This window comes from Lepus europaeus, chromosome 8, assembly GCF_033115175.1.
Source record: "Lepus europaeus isolate LE1 chromosome 8, mLepTim1.pri, whole genome shotgun sequence".
NCBI lineage: Eukaryota > Metazoa > Chordata > Mammalia > Lagomorpha > Leporidae > Lepus > Lepus europaeus.
In genome coordinates, this window is record NC_084834.1 from 27282942 (window position 1) to 27308302 (window position 25361).

General features: G+C 37.7%; 1 protein-coding gene and 1 pseudogene across 5 annotated transcripts in view; one reads left to right on the forward strand and one right to left on the reverse strand.

The window, feature by feature from the left end:
* Positions 1–25361, forward strand: part of LRBA (LPS responsive beige-like anchor protein) — a 730178-nt gene that overhangs the window by 445639 nt on the left and 259178 nt on the right. The window lies entirely within an intron of this gene.
* On the reverse strand, positions 11770–12486 carry LOC133765771 (transformer-2 protein homolog beta-like; annotated as a pseudogene).

The window sequence follows — 25361 nt, forward strand, 5'->3', positions numbered from 1 at the left end:
ACATTTTTTTTTATCATATCAAATGATCTAATTTTCTAAAACTTCGACACATCATAGAGGTTGCTTGTAAGCTATTGATAATGGTTATTCTGGAATCAATCTATACTAACCAATTGTTGAATGTTTACCTTGAACTGTTCACTGTAGTGCCTGTTAATTTTAAATTGCCAGGCATGTTGTGGAAAATACTCCCCTACCATCAGATATCTTAAAAAAAAAAAAAACAAAAAACAAACAAACAAAAAACTTAATGTCTTTGATAACCTAAGAGTATAGTTCTCATTTAAACAGTTTGAACTTGATAATGTTATGTCAGGTGAAAGCAACAGCTGTAACTTTGAATAGTAGGCCTATCAAACTGTATTGAAAAATGTTTTTATGTACTTTTGGTGAGTATTGTTTTGTGGGCCTTTTAAGCTTGTGTGGATTACTTAGGATACTACAGTATATCTGAATAGTGGTATTTGTGCATGCTACACTTTTATAATTCTTAGATTGTTCAGTAGGATGAGAAAGTTGAGGATATGATACATGTGAGGTTTTTTCTTGAGTTGAATAACAACTATATAAATAAGTACTATATTAAGCCATATATAATTTGATCTCACCAAAATGTACAATGATAGAATATGGAAAATCGAAGCAAGCAGCTTTGAGCCTGACTGAAACATAAATTCCATTGTATTGTTGAGCTAAGATGTGAAATGTTAAGAAATTCTGAGTTAATTCAGCAAGAACTTTTCAGAAGGTGTTTCATTGTGCTTGCTCCACTCTCACTATGTTGTTTTATGTCAGTTTGGTGTAACCCATAAGTCATTTAGTTTTTTCTCCTTTTTAGCATTCACATTTTTGAGTTGGCAGCAGTTACTTTTTTTATTTCCTATATAGGTAAGCAGTTGTTCTGAAACATTAGCATAAGATTCTTTTTTTTTTATTATTTGAAAAGCAGAGAGAGAGCGCACGCACGCGAATTAATTTCTTCCATCCTCTGGTTCGCTTCCCAAATACCCACAACGGACAGGGCTAGGCCAGACTGAAGCTCAGAACCAGGAACTCAATCTGGGTCTCCCACATGGGTGGCAAGAACACAAGTACTGTAGACAACATGCCCTGCCTCTCAGGTGCATTAGCAGGAAGTGGGCTCCGAAGCCCACCACAGCAGAGACTCCATCGAGGCACTACAGTAAGGGATGCAGTCATCCCAAGCAGCAGTGTAGCCCACTGTGTTACGTTGCCGGCCCCAGAAGATACTCTTCTTGTCTTTCCTTGTCCCTTCCTTTTATTTATTTTTTTCTTTTTAGTTACAATTTGAACTTATTGATGTACTATATGGTACACACTAGATTTTACTTGCTAAATAACTTTGCCTTTCACTATTATCTTAAGGTGAAAGGGTACATACATTCAGTAGTTAAGCAATGATTATTTACTATGTGGATTATTCTTTGTGTCTCTTCTACCTAGAGAACCAGTGATGGACAGGAAAACCAGGATTAGTCAATGTTAAATTTAATGCCACCAAAAATGTGAAGCTGATTTTATTGTGTAAGGAATGTGTGATACCATTGTTTAAGAAGCAGACTCCTGTGTGTGTGTGTGTGTGTGTACATATACATGTATATGTATTTCGTGGGATCTTTGAGGCATCCTCACTTCTCTTTCACTCTCTCTTAATCAGTGCCAGACGTTGATGAAACAGATGAGTGAGATAAGCAATGTCGATTAAGCCCGTCCTGAGATATACTGAGTTCAGAATCTAAGACTTGGCATATGTTCTATATTTCTTTCAGGTCATATGAGACATTTTATGGACCTGTTTTAAAAATTATCAGTTAAGCATATTATGCAGATAGATTTTTGTTGTACTTTAGGAAATCTAGCCATTTAAAACATCGTAGTTTATTTTAAAATATATTGTCTCTACAGTACTTCATCCATTTTATCATTAACAGTGGTAACTTGGCGTCAATCTTTTCTAAGATTATAGGAAATTTTTAGTGCATGTTGTGTTATTTTTAATAGAAATTTTAAAGCTCTGGCTTGTTCTTGCCTTCAAATTTTGTGAATTAGAGTAAATATGATGTGAAGAGAAGTTTTCTCTGATTTCTTGTAGTGGTTAAACAACAACCAAAAAATCCCTTTATTGGCTGTAATCTATGCATAGAAGACATCTGTGCAGTATAAATGAAATAACATTTGATGATCTAAGGAATGGAAAGTTTTCCTTTAACCATCTGAAATAACGCTTGGATACAAAACAGCTGTCTTGGCCTATGGATATCAAGATTCTGCCAGTCTGCTGCTTTTCTGAATTTTTCCTTTCTATCTTCCCTTATTATCTTTGGATTCTACAGAGTCATTCTCTTATTTTCTGACTGGTTTTGTCTGTAGACGAAATCTGAAGTTAGTAGGTTTAAATCAATCTAGATAGAGTGGAAAAATCTTTGATCTATGGCTATGACTGTTTCCAAATGATTTGCTTACTGGGACCAGACACTATCCATGCCCTTTCACTTTGCTATCAGTTAGGTATACACAAAAGAGCCGAAAGGCTACCAGATGCATAGTTAATCATCATATTAGATCAGTAAAGAGTTCCAACCATACCTTATTAGGTCTTCTATTCCTAATAATGAATTGTTACATAGTAACATTTTGGTAAAATGCTGTAAAAATTGTTTAATTTTTTTCTTCAAGTTAGTCAAAACTTTAATAATATCAATCAAAAATAATAATAGAAATATGTGTATTTTTTAAAATTACGTGAAGTTGTCACTCTCATGTAGCTTACTTGGATGGATAAAGTAAAAGGAGACAGTATGAGAGTAACCACAGAGAACATCAGTCTAAGAAACAAAAACCCTGAATTTTTGTCCTGACTTGGCTATGTGGATGACCTTAAAGAAGTCATTGTCTGTACCGGTTATTTTCTCAGTTGTTAAATGAGGGATTTGCACTAGGTGATGTCTTTTATCTCATATTGCAACACAAATCTAAAAATTCTGTTTTACCATAAGTAAAATTTTTTACCATAGCTTGACTAAAGTTGTTATTTACATCTTTGCTACTTTATTTCCATCAGAAATTTTTCTGCAAAAGTTTAGACTTTCAGTGCTGCTCTAAAGTAGGCGTATGAGGGATTTTTAATGTGGAAAAATATCATAAACAAGAAAAAGCCTACAATATTTCAGACCTAAGGAAAAATTCACACACTATAGAGACAGTTCTGAGGGACAATGAAATACCAAACTTGAAGAAATTCTAAGAGTATACTAATTACCAATCAATAAGAGTCCGTTGATAAAACCTTTTTTGGAACATGATGTACATCCTTGTAAATATAAGAAAATATTATGTGTTTAAAGGCTTAAACAAAATTAGCAAGTGTTTTCCCCCCTAAAATATTGAATGGACTTTCACTTTTTTTGGACTTTTTCATTAAGATTGGATATTCTGTAATATTAGCTCTTGAAGCCAAAGAAAGTTCAGGTTTACAATTAAATAAAAAAGAAGTGGTTAGCCTTCTCCTTAGAGAAATGACATGGCTCTAAGCAACTATGATATTACCAAGTTCATGTTGTGTTAAAAGATAGATCCAGGCAGGGAAATGGTTCTCAAAACATGAGTCACTAGAGAAAGGAAAGTTTTATACTACTTTCTCATGCTTTTCACTTGTTTTCAACAGAAGATCTGACAAGCATAAAAGTGTTAACATCTTTTATTTTACAGATGTTCTTAGTTTTCCCTCAAACTGTAAAAGATGCTGTACCAGAGTAGCATGGTAGGAAATAATTTCAACACCTCCTTTCACTTATGCGATAACTTATTATTTGTCTAAGCTTGTGGATATTTTTGGAAGGAGGGAAGTGAGGCAAGGAAAGATAACGTATTGAGATCTAATTGTTCCCATTTTCAGATATAGTTCAATCAGTCTATCTGCTATATTATAAATTCTCTCCAAAATAGCTTCAAGTTGGCATCATTGAGTTATTTTTACTTCTATGTTATGTTCATTTAAAGTCCCTCATTAATGCCGAGGAGTGCCAGGTGACCACTGAGAGTTGTTGATGGACACTGTGGGTTTGCAAAGTGCGAATCTAAAAGACTGAGAGATGAGAAATGCGTTGCTATTCGTGAATTTATGTTTTATCTCACTTCACTTGAAAATTTATGAGTAGCGTGGCTTAAGGGTGCTGGAGTTGTGTGTTCCAGGGCTTGCCCCTACTGATAACACCCTTGTTGGCGTGAAAGTGCAATGCAAATTATGACAGTTACAACCTTCTGTTTTGTTTAACCTGTCAGTAGATTTCCTGGCTCAGTGCTGAGGGCAATGGTGTGTTCAGCTAGTCCATATTCACCTAAACTTAAAAGGTCAGGTTTCTACAGGCAAGCCTAGTCAAAGCCTAATTGATGAGGAGGGCAGGGAGACAGAATTTACTGTTCTGTTGGCTAGTTTCATATCGTTAGGTTGTCCTGAAAGCATCGGGCAGTCACAGCCCCTTTCATGTAAGTGCTGACCCTAGACAGGAGCTGACAATCAAAGGAGGCAGCCACAGGAACCAGTGCAAGTAGGCTATTGATTTTTCAGTTAGGTCTAAGTAGTTTGTAGTATGGGTAATGGGTGACAGAGGCAGGTATGTCATTATCAATGAGCTCCAGAACAGTAGCGACAACCCTCCCTCATATTTCCTTCAGCACTGACAGTACGCATCCAGAGGCGGTCAATAAATCGCCCAACCTTTAACTGACAAGTGACTTGGAGGTTTAGGTTGAGGGGTGGAAGTTCCAGAGCTAAACTTCCCTCCTTGAACATGGTCTGGTTCTAGCATTGGAGTCGGTAATTAGTTTGTAGCTCTCAGAAGTTGTGATTTGGTTATGCCTGTTCAACTCTGAAAGTCAGAATATACTTGTTAAGTATTTGAGAATTTAACAAGTCTATTTACTTAGTTAAATAAAGACAGAAATGAGCCCATGATTTGTAAGCACTCTGAAAAGATAATTAAGGTAGTTTTTAGGGTAGAGTTTAGCTCTTATTTCAGACTAGCTTCTTATTTGATCAGTGATATATCCCTGTTATAAAATTGGAGTCGTGAGAAATTGTCTCTCAGAACCTATGTAAATTCCTGATCTTCTCTTAAATGTTGTAACGGCAGATAAGTTTTAAATAGAAAAAACCTTGAGCCATTTGTAAGTGCAACTAAGCAGTTGTTATTTGAGCTTCAAATTTATCTTATAGTGTTTTTCAAAGTACAATAGTTATGAATAGAGGGATCATTTAATGATTAAAGTTTGATGAATTATGGTTGCTTCTGTATTTAAAAAGAAAGGCTTAGTTTTTCTTTAAAAGGATTTCGTGTAGATAGTTACGTTAAGGAAGATACAGTTGATGTTCACATAAACTCAAAGAGTATAGTAGGTTTTGACTAAAAGTAGATGTGTTCTAAAAGGGATATAAAATAATTTGAGGTATTTTAAAATCTATACCAATCTTTATTTTGTTACAATGTATAAGTAAAATGAAGGGAAGGTAATATTTACAACTACAAGTGGGAGTTTGGGTTGTACCAGGATCCTTGCAAACTATCACATGCTTACATTTTTTTAAAAAACTTTAAACAAATTGAAGTAAAGCAGAAAAGTAAATGTTTTTTAAAACTTCCTTAAATAACTTATCGTTGTGATATCTTGTTTAACACTGTGATATTGTACAGAACCATAGTTTAAGTCTGTGGAATCATCTGGCTGTGGCTACATGAATCATTTTCATTTGTTCATTGCAACCAAAAATTCCTTTAAAAAGGTTGAACTCACTGGTTAATTTGCACGGAAGGTAAAGGTACTTAAAAATATTCTTAAGTTTGCAGTGACATGAATACAAGTTTTGAAATCGAGTGAAATGTGGCTACTATTGAGGTGTTTCTGTTTTTGTTTTAAAGAAACTTTGGGATTATTTAATTGATATTTAGGGAAGTCTTATACAGATACCTTCAATTAGTTACCATTTGGGACTTACAGATTCTTAAAACAAGGTTCTTTTTTAAAATCATTGTTTTGTTTTTCCTGTGGTTTATTAATTATTGACTTAATCTATGATTTTCTATTGGATTATGTAAGAGATTTAATTGGAAATCTTGCAGCATCTATATTGTTAATTATAGGTAGAGCTTATCTAGCTTCATTTGTAGCCTTTCCTGAATATGTTGGTAGTTTTTTTTTTTAGGAATGAAAAAAAAAAAGCTGTAGAAAGGGGGACAAATTAAATTTTCATGAAAGAGAATCCTAATCAGCAGTGACAGTATAAGAGAAAGATGATTGCCACTTGGTCATTGTGGAAAGGCACTTAGATTTGGTGTCAGTGCTTCTGTTAATGATGACTAATGTCTTTCTTGGAGCAAGTGCATGCTCAAACATACTGCTACAGCCCAGAGAGAGGGCTCAGCAATAGGCACTAGTAAGCAAAAGCACTGGGTGTCCTAAAAACAAAGCCTTTGGAATGCCATCTACTTGACAGTCTCTGTTATTAGAAAAGTGCAAGCATAATCCTAAGGCATTTAACCACAAATTCTTAGCTATTTTATGTGCAGTACTAAGAGATGATTTTTAAATGAAAATATAAATAAATCAAGGAGTATTGTTGATATGCCCTCCATTTTGTCACTTACAGGGATAGTCACATACATGGCACTGCAGGGAATCACATGTCTAATAAAAGTTTTAAAAAGAACCAAAGTTAGGGAAAAATTTTTTCAGACCACAATGCTGTATCCTAAACAAATGCTTTACAGTTACAAAAAGAACGAATGACTCCAAGGATCTTTTTAGCTCTTTTAATCTGAAATATATTGCTTACAAAAAGAAGATGACACATGTTATTTCTTGAGCGTTTCCCTCAAGTGTAAGACCTTTCAGAAGGGCATTTGCGGCAGTGCTTGTCATATTTTTTCATATACATATTACTGGCCTGACATGTCTCAAGAACCACGAGAACACAGATGTCATTGCATTCAGACAACACTAATTACTCTGGGATTTTTGCAGCCTCAGTGCCTGCATGTAACTGTCGACCGTGATTGTTCATGCAGTCCACAGTGGGGACACTTTGCACATGAAAATAGTGAGAAGCAAACATAGTGACATAAGCCTTTTAGTCTCCTATTGTTCTCCAAAAAGAAGTTGGAAGGAAAAAAAAAATTCTGAAACACCGATTTCATTCCGTATTTTACATTTGAACCGTGTTTTGGCAACATTTCCTTTCTGATGTGAGTGTGTTATGCGTTTGCATTCAGTGAAATCTATTATCCATCTGTTCTTTAACCTTCTTGAACAATTTTCTACATTACTTTGTCTTCAAGCTTCATGGGAAATTCCTTTATGTAGCTTATAGTTTGAGAGAAACACTAATTGTGGTATGAGTCTTTTGAAAGTGACAGTGCAAAACAATAAATATGTATGATGTGTTCTTCTGGTGTGCGATTTAATGTTTAATGAGAAGCTGTAGCAAATATGGTTAGTCTCAATTTAGATAAGTGCAATCATCTTATGCTTTTAACACAGGTCAGTTCTTTTCTTTGTTTAATTTTCTCTGTAACATTCTGGAATTCAGTTGATAATTCATGCTGTTTAGGTGGTTTTGTAATATCGGAGGTCAAATAGTGGTCAGATCTGGGCGCTCACTACCAAATGTGAAGACCAAATACATGTTTTGATAAAAGCATAATCTGTGTTAATTACCGATTCGAAAATAAAAAGCTCCGATAATGTAACTTCACATGCTGATGAAGCAGAATTGAAGCAGCTTGATCAGAGATGTATGATGAGATAAAACTGCAGTCTCTGCTGTACAGTTATAGTAATTATGACTAATGAACCGTCCAGTCTGGATGAAATGGCATGCCCACAGGGACTGCGTCCAATCAGTTGTGACTTATGCAAGCTGAACAAACCATTTTGGGGTTCCAGCTTCCATATTCTAGGAACTCTATTCTTTATTATTAATATCACTTTTGTTTGGACAATATAAAGTGATTTGAAGTCATCTAAATTTTGTTAAATATGGAATATAGTTCTTTTCCTTTTTTCATATAAAGTTAAACATGTAGGTTTTTTTTTTTACATGACCTCTGCTTTACCTCTTGTTTCTTAGACATACTTAAGTCACTATTCTGCAGCAATCCTGTGACTGCCTGCTCCTTCTTTTGTTGTGTCACTTCCAAAGACTCCCTCTTTGTAGAGCATCTACTTTTTCAGGGTGTATTGTTTACTAACCCGATAATAGAAAGATGCTTCTACAATAATCATGGTACAAATGAAACATTTGCTATGTGACAAATGCTGTACTGAGAGCATTACCTGTTGTGACCAACAGATTCCATTTGTAAGAAACAGATCACCTATAAAAATGGTGCCTATCACAACTTTCGTCAAGCCTGTCTGATGAATCACACATGAATTTAGCAGTGAGATCTGTGGGCTTCCCTGGCTGCACAATGGCCTCAGGTACTCCCCATCTGACCCAGGAACCACTGGGTAGAATTGGTAAGGCACACAAAGCCATAGCAACCAATAATGCATATCAACTGAATATATATCCTGTTAATTTTATACTAACAAATATGACACAACAAGAAAGAAGAAAATAATGTTATTGAAGGGGGGGTGGAGAAGGGGGGAATACCCAGGGTATGGTTGGTTATACCTTAGTTTCTATTGGTCGTTCCTTTGGGTGTTATTTACTTACGCCCTTGTGGATGATGGTAAACATATTTTGGATTTTGTTTGAAGACTTTGATAAATTGTTTGCTTCAGATTTCTGTTTCTCTGAGCAGTCTTGATTTGTACATCTATCGAAAACTAATAAATTCTCACAACCACGCTTTGAGGTAGATACTTCATAATAATATGTTACAGATGAAGAAATTGAGATGTGAGGGCTTTAAATAGCTTTCTCAAGGTTAGAGCCTTTTATAAGTCTTGGATTGACTTGTGGAGGTTAGTTGTATTCTCACCGAAATTTACTGCTAAATTATCTTCACTTTCCCTTTTTCCAATGAGGATTCATTTTGTTGTTTTTTTCTGGGAGCTGACAAAACTGTACGGTATGTTAAAACTGAGACCCATGTGGCCAGCGCTGTGGCCCAGTGGGTTAAAGACCCAGCCTGTAGTGCCAGCATCCTGTGTGGGCACCAATTCAAGTCCTGGCTACTCCACTTCCATTCCAGCTCCCTGCAAATGCTGCTGGGAAAGCAATGGAGGATAGCCAAAGTCCTTGGGCCCCTGTACCCATGAGGGAGACCCAGAGGAAGCTCCTGATTTCTGACTTCTGATTGGCCCAGCTCTGGATGTTGCAGTTGGCCATTTGGGGAGTAAACCAGTGGACGGAAGGCCTCTCTCTCTCTCTCTCTCTTTCTCTCTGTTTTTCTCTGTCTCTACCTCTGTCTATAATTCTGTCTTTCAAAAAAATAAAATAAATCTTTAAAAAAAAAAAAAGCATGTGGGACTCATATGACCCGTAGAATACCAGTCTTTCAGGTCTATGAATTCTTGTTAGGTTCATGTCCCTAAACTCTTTTAATTCAGTATATCTTGAGTACGTAGAGCTTTCAGTATATGAATATATGAGTAACCTTCAAAAATGTATGGAAATGCATATTAGGGAAAACTATGAAGGGATTTCAAGATTTTTTTTCATCAGAAATAAAGATTTTAATTCTATTTTCCATGAACTTTTAAAAATTTTATTTGTACACAGAGAGAGAGAAAGATATAGAGAGAGATATCTTCTATCTGCTGGTTCACTTCCCAAATGGCTGCAATGGCCAGGGCTGGGTTAGGCGGAAGCCAAGAGCCAGGATCTTCTCCCACATGGGTGCAGCAACTCAAGGTCCTGGGACTTCCTCTGCTGCTTTCCCAGGCACATTGGCAGGGAGTTGGATTGGAAGTGGAGCAGCGGGACTTGAATAGGCGCTCATATGGGATGCTGGCATTACAGGCAGCGGCTTAAATCTCTACACCACAGCACCAGCCCTTCCTTGAACTTTTTTTAAAAAGACAGATAGTTATTTATTTGAAAAGCAAAGTAACAGGCACAGGGAAGGGGTGGGAGGAGAAAGAGAGAGAGAGCGCGTCTGTCTACTGGTTCACTCCCTAAATGCCTCTAATAGCCAAGGCTGACTCAGTTTGAAACAAGGAGCCAGCAACTCCATCTGGGTGTCTCATGTGGGTGGCAGCTGCTCCGGTACTTAGGCCATCTTCTACTGGCTTCCAAGGTGGGTTAACAGGAAGCTGGATTGGAAATGGAGGAGCCAGGACTTGAATTGGCAACCTGAAGCAGGATGTAGGTGTCCCAAGGGGAGGCTTAACTTGCTGGGCCACAACATGTGCTCCTTCCATGAACTTTATTCAAGCGCACTTTTGAAAATATTTGAGTGAAATGGGGTAAACAAAGGACCTGAGAATATTATTTTAAAAATGAACAGGCAGTCTTCAGTTTTTCCATGACACAGGTGTGGTATTCGCTTCTCTTATCCCGTACTTTAAAGCACCCAGTTTTTTCATATGGCCTAAAAACTAGAACAAGAGTACATTTGTGGTGGAATGTATTATCACTTGCTGACAGCTAGTTGAAATACCATTGTCCCCTTGTAAGAGCTTTAAGAAAAAGCCTTTTAAAGGTATACACTGTGGCCAGTGCCATGGCTCACTTGGCTAATCCTCTGCCAGTGGCGCCGGCATCCCGGGTTCTAGTCCCCGCTGGGGAGCTGGGTACTAGTCCCGGTTGCTCCTCTTCCAGCCCAGCTCTCTGTTGTGGCCTGGGAGGGCAGTGGAGGATGACTCAAGTACTTGGGTCCCTGCACCTGCATGGGAGACCGGGAGGAAGCACCCGGCTCCTGGCTTCGGATCAGCGCAGTGCCAGCCGTGGCTGCCATTTGGGGGGTGAACCAACGGAAGGAAGACCTTTGTCTCTGTCTCTCTCTCACTGTCTATAACTCTCTCTCTGTCTCTCTCACTATCTAACTCTGCCTGTCCAAAAAAAAAAAATATATATATATATATATACACTGTGTAATTCTTTTCTTATTCTGTAGCTATAATACAGGTTACATACAGGCAGACAAACCCACATTTATATAATCATTAAGCATTCACTGTACTGAAAGAGTTTTATTTCTAATAGTAGCAGGATAGAGTTGCAGAGTGTAATTTTTAACACTTAGTTGCAAGTATAAGTATGTCAGGTTTCTTGGACTGGAGAAACAATCAGCATTTTTGCCTTTAAATTTACTACTGACAATCTGAACTTTCTGCTAGGCATTGATATGTTAGAAAGGAAAGTAAAAACTGAACTGTTTATGGTTGCTTTCTGCCATTTGGTAGCATTTTGCACACAGGCTTCCATCTTCAGAATACTCTGGATTCAGTAGAAAAACCTTTTACCTTAAGTTTTGTACAATAGAAACTTCTCAGCAGTCAAAATTTAGACTGTAAAAAAATGCATGCAAAACATACTTCTCTGAAAACACTTAACTTTGAACAAAGCACCAAGCCAAACATGCAAAATGAAAATAGCATTTCAACTCCACCAAAAGTAGTCATAAGAGGTGTAGAAGTCACCTAACTTCACGAGGCACTGTTCACTTTTCAAACACGCCAATAAAAAATATTGTCCACAAACACCATCCTAGCTCCAGGGAAGGCTTCAGAGTGTTCAACTCCGTGCTTTAATAGCGATGAGGCAAGTTGGATTGAGATATGGAACGTGATCCTCCGTGACTATAGTAAGGAGAAGGTTCCTCTACCTGGGGCAGCTCTCCATCCGCCTCCTCCTGGCCACCTCTCTGTAGACCTGCTGTAGCAGTCTCCATCATCATAGCCTCCATCATCCCCCCATCCTAGTAGTCCCGGTGCTATGAGCTGCCATTTGTACATCTCCCCATGTAAATTCCTGGTGTTGGAGTATGTAGCCTCTGTGTTATGGAGAAATCAACTCTGATTCCACCCCCATCAAGTTTCATTTCATTGGAATGCTCTTTAGCTTCCTTGGCATCATCTACGTATTCAAAATAATCAAAGGCAAAGGCAAACCTCTAGAATGCCTAGATTGCTCTTCCTGTATAGTAGATACATCAGCAGTGGAACCATATTTAGAGAAAACTCATATCTCTGGTGTACAAGCCCAACCTGAATACTCCAAGACCACAGTTGGGGTCAGGATTTGCCCAATTCCCAATATGACGCCAGAGAGCAGACATGGGAGAATGACTGTGGCTGTGCCACCTGCAAAAATCTCAACTGTTACTACCTGCCTTGGGATCGTCTGTGGGAACAGGACTGAGACTGTGACCTTTTGTAATGCCCTTGAGAGCTTCTTCTGGATCCAGACCTACATTCACATCTGGACCTGCACTTAGATCTGGAAAGCCTGGAGTCTGCCTTGGAGCATGACCATGCAAGAGTATGCCTTGCAGATCTCCCTGATCTGTAAGCATTTCACTTCTGGAGGCAGAATGGGATTCACACTTGCTACTGTCCCTGCTCGCTGTCAACTTGCACCTTCTTTAAAGAAGCTCCCCTGCAGCCTGGCGAGAATGCTGGGTTCCGAGCTGCCCAGTGCCAAAGTGCTCTATGCACGGGCTCCAACGCTATCAGCCATCCTTCCATGAACTTTTTGAATACCTTTGTACATTTAAATGTAGTAAATGTGTACATCAGATGCATTCCTTTGGTTTTTTACTATGCCATGATCCTTGATTAAAATGCCCATCTTTGTTACATAGTAAATATAGTCACAACGTGGGCTGACATAGGCCTCCCGGCAACTCTGAAGTTTGCCTAATACAGATCTAGCCACAGCCAGAGCATTGCTCAATTTTTCCATGCTTAATTAAAACTGATGCAGTCTTGAAACTGTAAAATACTTGAAGTTGTAATGAGAAAACGATCTACCCACTTCAAAGTAAATAAAGTAGTGGTTGTAAAAGCAGCTTTCTCCTGGGATTATCTGCACTAAAGTTTTTCTCATCACACCAGGTGTAGTCCACATCATAATATTTTCTTATTCATGGCACTGTCCACACTATCTGCAAGAGAGGAGGTAGTCAATAAATATTTGCAGCAAAGAGGGAGGAAAGGAAGACTTTCCAGGGATTCAATAATTCATTGATTCGGTTATATATGGATCTATATCCTAGTTCCCCTGGAAGGTTTCCACTTAGAGAGTAGAAAAACAGGGTATCATTTTGCCAGGATGCTTTAAAATCCTTAAAACCCACCCTAATCATCCTTGTTTCCCACTCACTGCAGTCTGAAGCGGTTGTGTTTTCTGGCTAGCTTCCTTCCATCTATCATGAAATGTTATATTAACACTTGCCAGTAGTCTCTGATAGTTCAGTCCTGTGTGTACATGTTTTTAGTTGTCTCCTCTATCTCACTTTTCATGTACTTTTTTCTCTTTGTTAAGTTACTAATGTGGGGCGGCTGTTACGGCACAGCAGGTTAAGCTGCTTATTGGAACACTTTCATCTCATACCGGAGTGCCTGGGATTGAGTCTACCTCCACTTCTAATCCAGCTTCCTGCTCATGTGCCTGGAAGGCAGCAGGTGATGGCCCAAATACCTGGGTTCCTGCTTCCCAGGCGGGAGGCCCAGATAGAATGACTAGCTCCTGTCTTCAGCCTGCTCTAACCCTGGCTGTTGTGGACAACTGGGAGTAAATCAGCTGATGAAAGGTATAGCTCTCTCCCTTTCCCCATCATCCCCTGCCTCCATGTGTCACCCTACATTTTAAATAAATAAATAAATCATTTTTTAAAAGGATACTAATGTGAACACTTACTAGAAAGCAGAGATCTTAATTTTCCTGGTAGTACTGTATAAATTTGATACTCCCTTTTTCTATCACTAAGCTTAAATATCTAATGTGATAATTCTCTGTATATTTTTAAAGATTTATTTATTTGAAAGGCAGTTACAGTGAGAGAGATGGTGAGACAGAGAGAGATCTTCCTATCCGCTGGTTCACTCCCCAAATGGCCATAACAGGGGATCTGGGCCAGTCTGAAGCCAAGAGTCAGGAGCTTCTTCCAAGTCTCGCTCGTGGGTGCAGGGGCCCAAGTACTTGAGCCATCCTCCACTGCTTTCCCAGGTGCATTAGCAGGGAGCTGAATTGGAAGTGGAGCAGCTAGGACTCAAACTGGTGCCCATATGGGATGCTAGCCTCAGAGGCAGCAGCTTTACCTGCTACACCACAGCGCCAACTTCCTGTGATAATTCTAGAGGTGGTACTCTGAATGCTCTTCTAAACTGTTGTGATAAGAATAACATGCCACTTACTGAACTCAGTGTGTGCCAGCCACTATGCTAAAGTGTTTTAGTTTTCAAGACTCAACAAATTGTTAACGAGTTATATCCTGTTATCCTTATCTATATAGAAACCAAGGCAGAGAGATTAAATGCCTTGTTTTAGTATAAAGCTAGGGTATAACAAAGCATGACTGGCAAAGATGTGGGCAGTTTATTTTAAAGCCATCAGGATTTCATTTTCTTTTTGCAGTTGTCTGTGACAATTCCTGAAGTTCTGGCTTCCCATGACTTAGATTATATTCACTGCATACCTGCCCTTTCCTTGTCTTCATGATAAACTCCAAAGTCTTTTTTCCATTAATTTTCCTAAGAGAGGGCTAGAGCCTTGGTATCCCAAGCTGAAATGCTGTGATGTGATAATACAGAGAGATCTAAAGACCTATGTCTCAACAAGACCAAGTAACAGTTATAATGTTCATCATTTTATGTACATTTTTAGAAAATGTTTATGGTGTGAACTATGTTAGGTAGTCAAGTTGGGAAATTTCCATAGTAATTTGTAGCAAATCATAGGAAAAATATGAGCATTTAAAACTGGTTTTAAATTATTGGTAGTTACATTCATGGTTGTTTATAAAAGATGGAGATAGAGTTAATAAAATGTTGCATATTTTATGCTTAGGAAATACTGTGGTTTATAATGAGTCTTTATACAAAATTGAAACTACTCTTATCAAAGAAGAAGCTGTATACCAAAACTAGTAAGCACTCAGAAATAAATTGACATCAGTTTCAATTTCTGCTTTAATTTCAGCTTTCCATGGAATTTGATTGTATTGTTTCATAAGTGCTGAAATATTCTCTTTTTAGAAAAAGATTTATTTTATTTACTTGAAAGGCAGAGTTACAGAGAGAGACAGAGAGAGAGAGACAGAGAGAGAGACAGAGAAAGAGAGAGAGCTCTTCCATGCACTGATTCTCTTCCCAGGTGGGTGCATTAGCCAGGGACTGGGCCAGACGGAAGCCAAGAGCCAGGGGCTTTGTCTGGGTCTCCCATTTGGATGGAGGAGCACAAACACTTGCTCTATCCTCTGCTGCTTTCCCAGGCACATTAGCAGGGAGTGGGATTGGAAGTGGAGCAGGCAGGACTCACACTGGCACCCATATGGGATACTGGCATTGCAGGCAGTGACTTTACCTGCTAGCTGCAGCATTGGCCGCCTCTTCTATTTTTAGTCATATATGTATATTTTTATTATAAGTTTAATATTCAAGTTCTTGCTCATGCAATACAGGACAGTTTATTTAGCTAAAATTTTTGTCATGTCCAGTATTATTTGTACTAGTGAAAACCTTTTAGTCTGAAGTTAGTGCCCCTGACTGATCTTCTTTTAAGGTTAAAGTTACTTTGTAGTTTTCCTTAAATAGCTTAATTGGAAGTCTATTTAGAAGAAAGCCCAATAAGGTCCTAAAATGGTAACTTGTCATTTGAAATTTGCCTTTAGTTCACACTGTGTTTTATTTTGTCATGTCTTACACACTTCATGCATTATCTTATTTTTTGGCTCTTTCAGATATAGTTCAGATATTATCACTTTATTTTCAGAGCTCATTGAAGTGTCATGATTCTTTCCTTGCTCATTTCTTACAGGAGAATTGGACAGGTGGATTTGTTAGGGCATTCATTTTATTTAAAGTACTTCAAAATATATACTTTTAAGTGGAAATAGAACTCAAAATTATCTCCATGATATTATTTTACATATGTTAATCCTGTATTAAAAAAAACTTGAAAGAGAATGAGCCAAAAATGAGAACAGTTAAAGTATATGAATAGTAGCCCTTGGGGGCTTCAAGTTTCCTTCATTATTGTCTTTAACTTTATCCAGTACATTTACATATCTGTACATATAGACTAATGAATTTTACACTATAAAATGTCTTTAAATAATTCTTAGATTATTTAGCATATTTTATTTCTTTTAAAAAGTACAGAAAAACTTGTACTTTGCCATGGAAATTGCCACATGGAATTATCAGTACTGAGTTGTCATATTAAGTATATATTAAATATATATAACCATATGGTTATGTATGGTTATATATTTATAAAACCATAGTGTATATGCTTCTGCACAATGTTGTGTGTGAGCAATATAAAATGAATTTGTAAAGGTAATATAATATAATATAAATAATAATATAAAGATAGTATAATATATTGTTCTTGTGATTATGTGATGCTAATATTTACAAGTTTCATTGTTGTAAGATTGCAGAGGTCTGTGTATCAAGGCTTGTACATATTTTTGTCATAAGGTTGAAAAAGATTATTTCAAAACAATCTTCAATTTGGGGCAGAAGGGAAACTATGAATAAGACATTTGTTATCTAGTAGCGCTCAGTCTAATAATTTTACGCTTTTTGAATATTTGAAGGCTTTTGACATTTCAAATGCAGATATGTTATAAAAAATATATCGTAGTTCTAATATGTATTATTTTGTGCCCTAATACTACATGTAACTTGACTTTGTTTGCTTAGTTCTCTCTGCTTCCTGTAACTTATACACCAGGAAATTATGAGCTTATTTTATTCCCTATCCTTTAAACATATACAAGGAATTTTAAGGGCAGAGGTGGATGAGGTTGCCTGTGTATAGAAAAAAAGGAATACATACTTATGTTGCCATTTATCATAGCTGCCTGTAGCAGTGAGAGTGTACATGTAACTATCCTCTTGTTCTGTATACTGCTAATCCTATTTAAGTTCTCGGAGTGAATATCCATAGCCTTATACAGAAAAATGTAATGTCTAGATTGCAAAGAGGTAGAGATATATCCTTGGAAAACAACCAGTGAATACTCAGCAACAATCAACAAAAGAGCTGAGATGCACAGAACATTATATGCTGATTGGTAGGTTTGCAGACAAGGAAAAAAGGCATTGACTAGCTTAGTGCATTTAAGCCCAGTCTTAATGCAACAGCCAAGACTCAGGAGATACTCTGTGAGAAAAAAAAAACAAACGATTGAAAAGGGAGACTAAGGGAGAAAAAGAATAGTAGAGATTGAGAGGTAGTAATGCTGAGGGTAACAAGAACAGAGCCATTCACAGTAGTCAAGGCGTAGAAATAGAAGGCGGAACATCTTCCTCGTCAGAAAATCACATGGAGGAAACATCATTATTTTCTTAAAATTGTGTCTGAACTATATTAAATGTGTTAAAAGCTAAAGGAATAAAAATTAAAATAAAAAAATCACATGGAACTTCTGTTGTATTCTCAGGCATAGATGTGGGAGTCCTACATGCATGCTTGCAGGTAGAAATTGGTAGATTGTTACTCAGTGCAGTAATTGATTCCCATAATGATTACACATAACAACCAGTTATGGGGTGGTTTGAAAAATATTAGCTCTCACTGGGATAAAATCCAGGTAACTGGCAGGACGGCACTGCTTTCTAGAGGCTCTGGGGAAGAATTTGTTTTCTTGCGCTTTTTAGCTTTGAGAGTTGTTCCGCTTTCCTTGGCTTCTGGCTTCCTTCCTTCAACTTGAAGACCAGGAGCTACGGATTGAGTGCTTTTTACACTGCATTTCTCTAATCTAGTCTTCTGCCACCTTCCTCCACTTAGTGGAGCATTGAAGTTACTTTGGGTCCACCTGAGAAATCCAGGTTACTCTCCCTGTTGTAAATTAGCTGAGAAGCCACCTCAATTCCATCTGCAACTTTAATTCATTTTTGCGATGTGAAATAAATATTCTTGAGTTCCAGGGATTAGGAGGTGAACATTTTTGGGAAGCAGCATTATTTTGCCTACCTGGAATACCATCATGGTTTAGAAATATTTCCACTTCAACAAGTTTGGAATATTGTTTCTAAAAAGTTTTCTTATGGAACAATTTATCCTCACTGATCTTAAAATCGCACAGTCTTTAACTTAAAAATAGATTGAAACATAGAAAACTTATGTCATTACAATTTTCATAAATTTATCAATGTAACATTATAGTAGAGGTCTTTGTAAACTGTCATAGTTTCAGATAGCATTTACCAATGGTCAAACCCTTGTAATTGCTGAGTGGTTTAAATTATGAACACAGACCTGTATGCTGTTCCTCTAAGTACCCATTCGGAGTTCTTAATGGTGGAACTGGGGAAACCCCTAAAAAAAGAGGCCAACTTTGTGTTTGCATGTACTCATCAAAGCATATTAGCTGGTGGTACTCCTGAAATGGTAGTTACAGGTCAGTTTCCAAATTGACCAGTGAGCTTGACTTTCTTCCAAAGATCCCTTCATTGAGATGTTGGCCACAGAAAACTTCACAGGAAAGAGTAACATAATAAAGCTGCTGCTCCACATGTAGGTTATATTTATCACATATCAAATGAAGAGCATGTCCTTTTATTTTTTAAATCCCAAAAATTCATTTTTTAAGTTTATTTGAAAGGCAGAGTTACAGATATAAGGAAAGATACAGAGAGAAAGTCTTCCTTCTACTGGTTTGTTCCCCAAATGGCTGCAATGCCTAGGGGGCTGGGCCTGACTGAAGTCAGGAGCCCGGAGCTTCTAACAAGTCTCCCATGTGGGTACAGAGGCCCAAATATTTGAGCCATCTTTCACTGCTTATCCCAGGTGCATTAGTAGGGAACTAGATCAGAAGTGGAACAGCTGGGTCTTGAACCAGTGCCCATATGGGATGCCATCATCTCAGATGGCAGCTTAACTCAATATGCCACAAAGCCAGCCTTGAGCATGTACTTTTAAAATACTTATTGTAGATTTATCTATCATTAACATTTTTTGTGCTCCCCACAACACATACACATCACTTCTTTCCTGAGCCATTTTTATATATCATGCTACTTTAACCATAAATACTTTTGTGTGAATTTTGTAAGAATAGGAACATTATTTATATAGCCACAATAGTTATCAAATTTATCATACTTGGCCTTTTTTTTTTTCAAAGATTTATTTTATTTATTTGAAAGAGTTACAGAGTTACAGACAGAGGCAGAGAAAGAGAGAGAGAGAGAGAGAGAGAGAGGTCTTCCACCTGCTGATTCACTCCCCAGGTGGCCACAACTGGCTGGAGCTGCGCCGATCAGAAGCCAGGAGCCAGGAACTTCTTCCAGGTCTCCCACGTGGGTGCAGGGGTCCAAGGACTTGGGCCATCTTCTTCTGCTATTCCAGGCCATAGCAGAGAGCTGAATTGGAAGTGGAGCAGCCGGGACTAGAACCGGCACCCATATGGGATGCTGGTGCTTCAGGCCAGGGCTTTAACCCACTGTGCCACAGCACCGGCCCCCATATTTAGCCTTAATAAGTACTTTAATCTACTCTCCGTAGTTTAGATCCATCAGTTGATGAAATAATGTCCTTTTTAGCACTTTTCCTCCAATAGAGGATCTAATCTAGGATTAGACATTATCTTAATTTCTTTAGATTCCTTTAATTTAATAATTCCTAAACATGCCTTTGTCTTTTTTGACATTGGCAGTTTTGGAGAATACAGTTCTCCTACTCCTGTTATAAACATAATAACTTTCGTTTAGATTTGTCTCCTGTTCCTTATGATGAGATTCAGGTTTGGTGTGTAGTTGGCATTCCGCATAAGTGATTTGTCTTCTCAGTTTCACATCCAGAGGCACAGGATATCCATCTGCCCTTCAATGGTGATATTAATTTTAACCAGTGAAGCAAGGGTTTGTCTGATGTTTCCAAGAAATTTATTATTTTTTCTTTGTAATTAATAAGCAGTTTGGTAAAGACATGCAAATATCCTGCTTCTCATCACGATTCTTTCTCTGAAAGTGAGAATAAATCATAGGGTACTGAATTGGAGTCAAAGACTTAAAACATGTGTGGTTTAATAGAAATAGAGAAACAAATTGGTATGTATAGAAATAATTTTATAGATTTATGTGTATACTGGGCTAGTATATATGTTATTCTAAACTTTGTCCACTGGAATGACAAGAAGTAATTATACACAGTACAGGGTACACTCAATGCCTGGCTCTTAGTTTCTAATTTGCGGCAGTCAGAGGAACCCAGACCTCCATAGAGAAACTGCTTATTCTGTTGCTGATGCGAACAATATACAAGGTGAACCTGGAACATATTTTCATGGCAGAAAGCAAGGAAATGTTCAAAAAACAAGAATGAAGTTATGACAAGGAGACATAGAAGCCAACTGAGTTACCAATGGCCAAAGCCAGAATAATTTGAGCAACAAAATAAATAACTTAGTATTGCCTTGTAACACAAAATATGAAATAAGTATCTGGGAGTCCATACTGAAATATGTATTTAAATAAATAGGAGAGACTCGACAAAGCTACTTTACACAACTATCCAAAATAAGTTATAAAGATACTTCTATCATAGAAGGTGGAACAAGACTTTGCATTCCTTAACTGTGGGCTATGCCTGGTAAATTTGCTTTCAAGAGTACAACATGGAATGAATGGGAAGAAGTAACTGTACATTGGAGGAAACTGTCAAACATGACCTTGGCCAAGTGATCAGATTTGTATCTAAGGAAAAAGTCATGTTGTTTTAAATTATTTGAAAGAGCTATGTGGGATGGGGCAGGGAGAGGTCTTCCATCTACTGGTTCACTCCCTAGGTAGCCACAATGGCCAGTGCTGGACCAGGCTGAAGCCTGGAGCCAGGAGCTTCATGGGCCTCATCTGGTCTCCCATGGGGTAGCAGGGGCCCAAACACTTGAACCATCTTCCTTGCTTTTCCCAGATGCATTAGCAAGGAGCTGGATCTGAATGGGTAGCTGGGACATGAACCAGCACCCATATGGGATGCTGGTGTTGTTGCGGGAGACAGCTTTACCTGCTATGCCACAGACCCAGCACCGATAACAGATTTTGTTGATAGCATGTACTTGATGACATGATGTGACAAGAATGGCACTGTTCCTGTGGGTCTTTCTTCCTCAAACCCATAAACTGAGTAATGAGAGTCTTAGAAATTATCACAGCCTAGAGAAGCCTAAGGAGACATGAAGACTAAATGTAATGTGGTATCTTGGATGGAATGGTGGAAAAGAAGGACATTAGGAAACATTAAGGAAATTTGAATGAAGTGTAGAGTCCATTTAATAATTTTTGTCTGCACTTATCTTTACAGTGATGGCTATAAAATGATCATTTCCCAATATCATGCCTTCCACCTTTACCTGTTAACATTATACTTAACATCAGACATTTCTGCCTCCCCCAGTACATTTATCCATTTATTATTAGTGTGGTATAGGCTCATTAATTTTTATTATATTCAGTGGCCAGTAATTAATAGATACTCATTATAACTTTAGTTGTCAGATTGTTCTAGATTGGGCCAATGTGAAGCTTTTCAAGGCTGCTTTTGGATCTTTTTGACAAGCCTGTACATTATTGGGCATTTTGTCTTTCCTAAAAAAAATTATACATTTTTAGGGTCAGCTCTGTGGTGTATTAAGTTAAGCGCCCACCTGTGGTGCCAGTATCCCATATGGGTGCCTGTTTGAGTCCCGGCAACTCCTCTTCCAATCTTGCTCTCTACTAATAGCTTGGGAAGGCAGTAGAGGATGGTCCGGGGGACTTGGGCCTCTGAACCCTTGTGGGAGACCCAGAAGAGGCTCCTAGATCCTGACTTTGGATAAGCTTAGGTCTGGCCATTGTGGTCATTTGAGGGGACTGAACCAGCAGATGGAAGACCTCTCTCTCTGTGTCTCCCTCTTGCTGTCTGTAACTATGCCTCTCAAGTAAATAAAAATCTTTAAAAAAATTATGTATTTCCCCCCCCTTTTTTTTTTTGAAAAGCAGAGATTCAGAAATCCTGTCCACTCCCCAAATGTCTGCAAGAGACAAGCCTGGGCCAATTTGAAGCCAGGAGCCAGGAACTCATTCTGGGTCTCCTGAGTGAATGGCAGGGACCCAAGTACTTGAGCCATCACCAGCTGCCTCTCAGAGCATTAGGAGGAAGCTAGAATGGGGAGTGAAGTTGGTACTCAGGTACTCTGAAATGGGATGTGGGCATCACAAGTGGCATTCTAACCGCTGTGCAAAATACTTGCCCCTCCATGTGTCCATTTAATTATCTCTCTGATAAATGTGGCATCTTGTTATTCAGCTTCATGTTTTTAAAAGCTTGTATTTTACTTGTAGACATCCTTTTGTTGGTGGATTTTACTGCCACATTGATATTGTATATGTGCTGCTGAAGTGAGCACGTACCACATTGATATTGAAGCTTTGCAAAACCACTTAGGAAGTAGTATCCAATTTGTGCATCACAACATTTGTAAATTTGATGACAACCTACATTTGTATATTCATAAAGATGCCTTTTAAAATGTTCAAACTACATCATGCATCTGTATCTAAATAGTATTTCTATAATTTATAAGTAGTGGTATACTTAGTTTATAAAGGAAACTGTTGTTAGAAGGTTTCCGTTTAATACATAAGTCAGCAGTGAGCTTTTAAGTAAATGGAGAGGTGAATCAGCTATGCTGATCTTTTACAAGTCTGTTTATAATCATTCCATACCATTTTTGAATAGCTGCTAATGTGCCAGCTCTGTTCTGTGCTGAGGCTACAATAAGAAGTAAAAATACCTATGATTTGGTTTCTCGTGGAACTTTAGACATTAGCCATACAATCATTAATTATAATCATTTTGAATATATTAAGCATCAAACAGCCACTTAAAATTCCCTATATTATATTTTCAAATAATTTTGTTCATCATTAGAGAAAAGAATTAGCTCATTGAACATCTAGAAGAAATTTGTGAAATAGTTCTGCTAACTGTATTAAAAGTGTTAAGAATATTGCTGAACAAGTAATCAGGCCCTGTTGCTCACTGCTTGGGTAGCCAATTCACCAAAGTGTTAGTAAGAGCAAAGTGTTTATTTCAAGAAGCTGTCATCTTGGGGATGGAGAGATCTATTGATGCAAAATGTGCTCTTTCTGCCCCTACCAGCTAACAAAGGGTTTTTAAAGGACAAGGGTAGCTTAGAGGGGTGGGGCTAGAAAGAAAATAATGAGTCTGTTTAACTGATAATTATGCAGATTTGTTGAGGGTCCATCAGGCTCATCCAGGGAAGTCCAGCCAGGTGGAACCCTTTCAACCTTGGGGCTCAGCATCAGTTGAGTGGAGGCTCCTTTGTTAGCTGGATCAAAAGTCCACTATTCCAAATCACCTCTCTTCAGTAGGCTCCTGAAATTCTTCTGCAAGCGTTGCTGTACAGACTAGTCACTGGTATTCACTATATCAGTAATTGGTCTTCGTTGCATAGAATATGAAAACAAGGAAATGAAGGGAAGACACCTTTAGTACCATTACAAGAGTACATATTTATTTTACTTCTCCGCATTCATTTTTGTGGCCTCATAAGTTTTTTATGTACTTTTTATGTATTTTATTTTTACTTCTATAGTTTTAGATTCTATTTATTCTTTAAGACACAACTGTTGGTAGTGGTCTATATTTGATGAGGTAAGAATTACTAGTTTATGAATACTCATATTGATTAGCAGTATTTTATCTTTACAAAACTTTGTTATCGGTTGGTCAGAATATTAACCTGAAAGTGTTTTAAGTAAAATAAACGATACCATTTCAGGATGGTATATATTTGCACATGATAGTATTTCCTTATAAAATGAAGCAAATGAAGAGTTGTACCACAAAACCTGGAGTTGCTGTGCGATTTTGTAATAGTCACCAATTTTCAGTTTGCCCTCTCTTTGTTTAAAAAGTAACCCATACATTTTATTTTTTGTTGTTGTCTGTTTTTTTTAGAAAAGTTTTATTTAATAAATATAAATTTCGAAAGTAGAACTTTTAGATTATACCATTTTTCCCCCATAACCACTCTCTCACCCACGAACCATCCCATTTCCTACTCACTTTCCCATCCCATTCTTCATTAAGATTCATTTTTAATTATCTTTATATACAGATCAACTTAGTATATACTAAGTAAAGATGCAACAGTTTGAACCCACACAGACACACAAAGTATAAAGTACTGTTTAAAGGCTGTTTTTACCCTTAATTCTCATAGGACATGAGACATAGAATTTAATTCTCACATTAAGGATAGAGATCCTCCATGGGGAGTAAGTGCACAGTGACTCCTGTTGTTGATTTAACAACTGCCACTCTTATTTATGATGTCAGTAATCACCCAAGGCTCTTGTCATGAGCTGCCAAGTCTGTGGAAGCCTCTCGAGTTCACAAACTGACCTTATTTAGACAAGGCTATAATCAAAGTGGAAATTCTCTCCTCCCTTCAGAGAAAAGTACATCCTTCTTTGATGGCCTGCTCTTTCCGCTGGGATCTCACTAACAGAGTTCTTTGATTTAGGTCGTTTTTTTTGCCTCAGTGTCTTGTCTTTCCATGCCTGAGAAACTCTCATGGGCTTTTTAGCCAGATCTGAATGTCTTAAGGGCTGATTCTGAGGCCAGAATGCTGTTTAGGGCATTTCCCATTCTATGAGTCTGCTGTATATCCTGCTTCCCATATTGGATCATTCTCTCCTTTTTAATTCTATCAATTATTATTAGCAGACACTGGTCTTATTTATGTGATCCCTTTGACACCTTATCCTATCTTTATGATCAGTTATGCACTTAAAATCATCACTTTAACTAGTAAGATGGCATTGATACCTGCCAACTTGATGGGATTTGGAGTCCCATGGCACATTTCTAGCTTTACCTTAGGGGTAAGTCCGAGTGAGCATGTGCCGAACTGTACATCTCCTCCCTCTCTTATTCCCACTCTAATTTTTAACAGAGCTCAATTTTCAGTTGAATTTAAACTCCTAAGAATAATTGTATGTTAATTAAAGAGTTCAACCAATGGTATTAAGTAGAAAAAGAAAATACCAAAAAGAATAAATTGGTAAGCTGTTCCATGACAGTCAGGACAAGGACTGATCAAGTCATTGCTTTTCATAGTCTAAGTTTCACTTCTACAGGTTTCCTTTTAGTTGCTCAGTTGTCACCGATCAGGAAGAACATATGATATTTGTCCCTTTGGGACTGG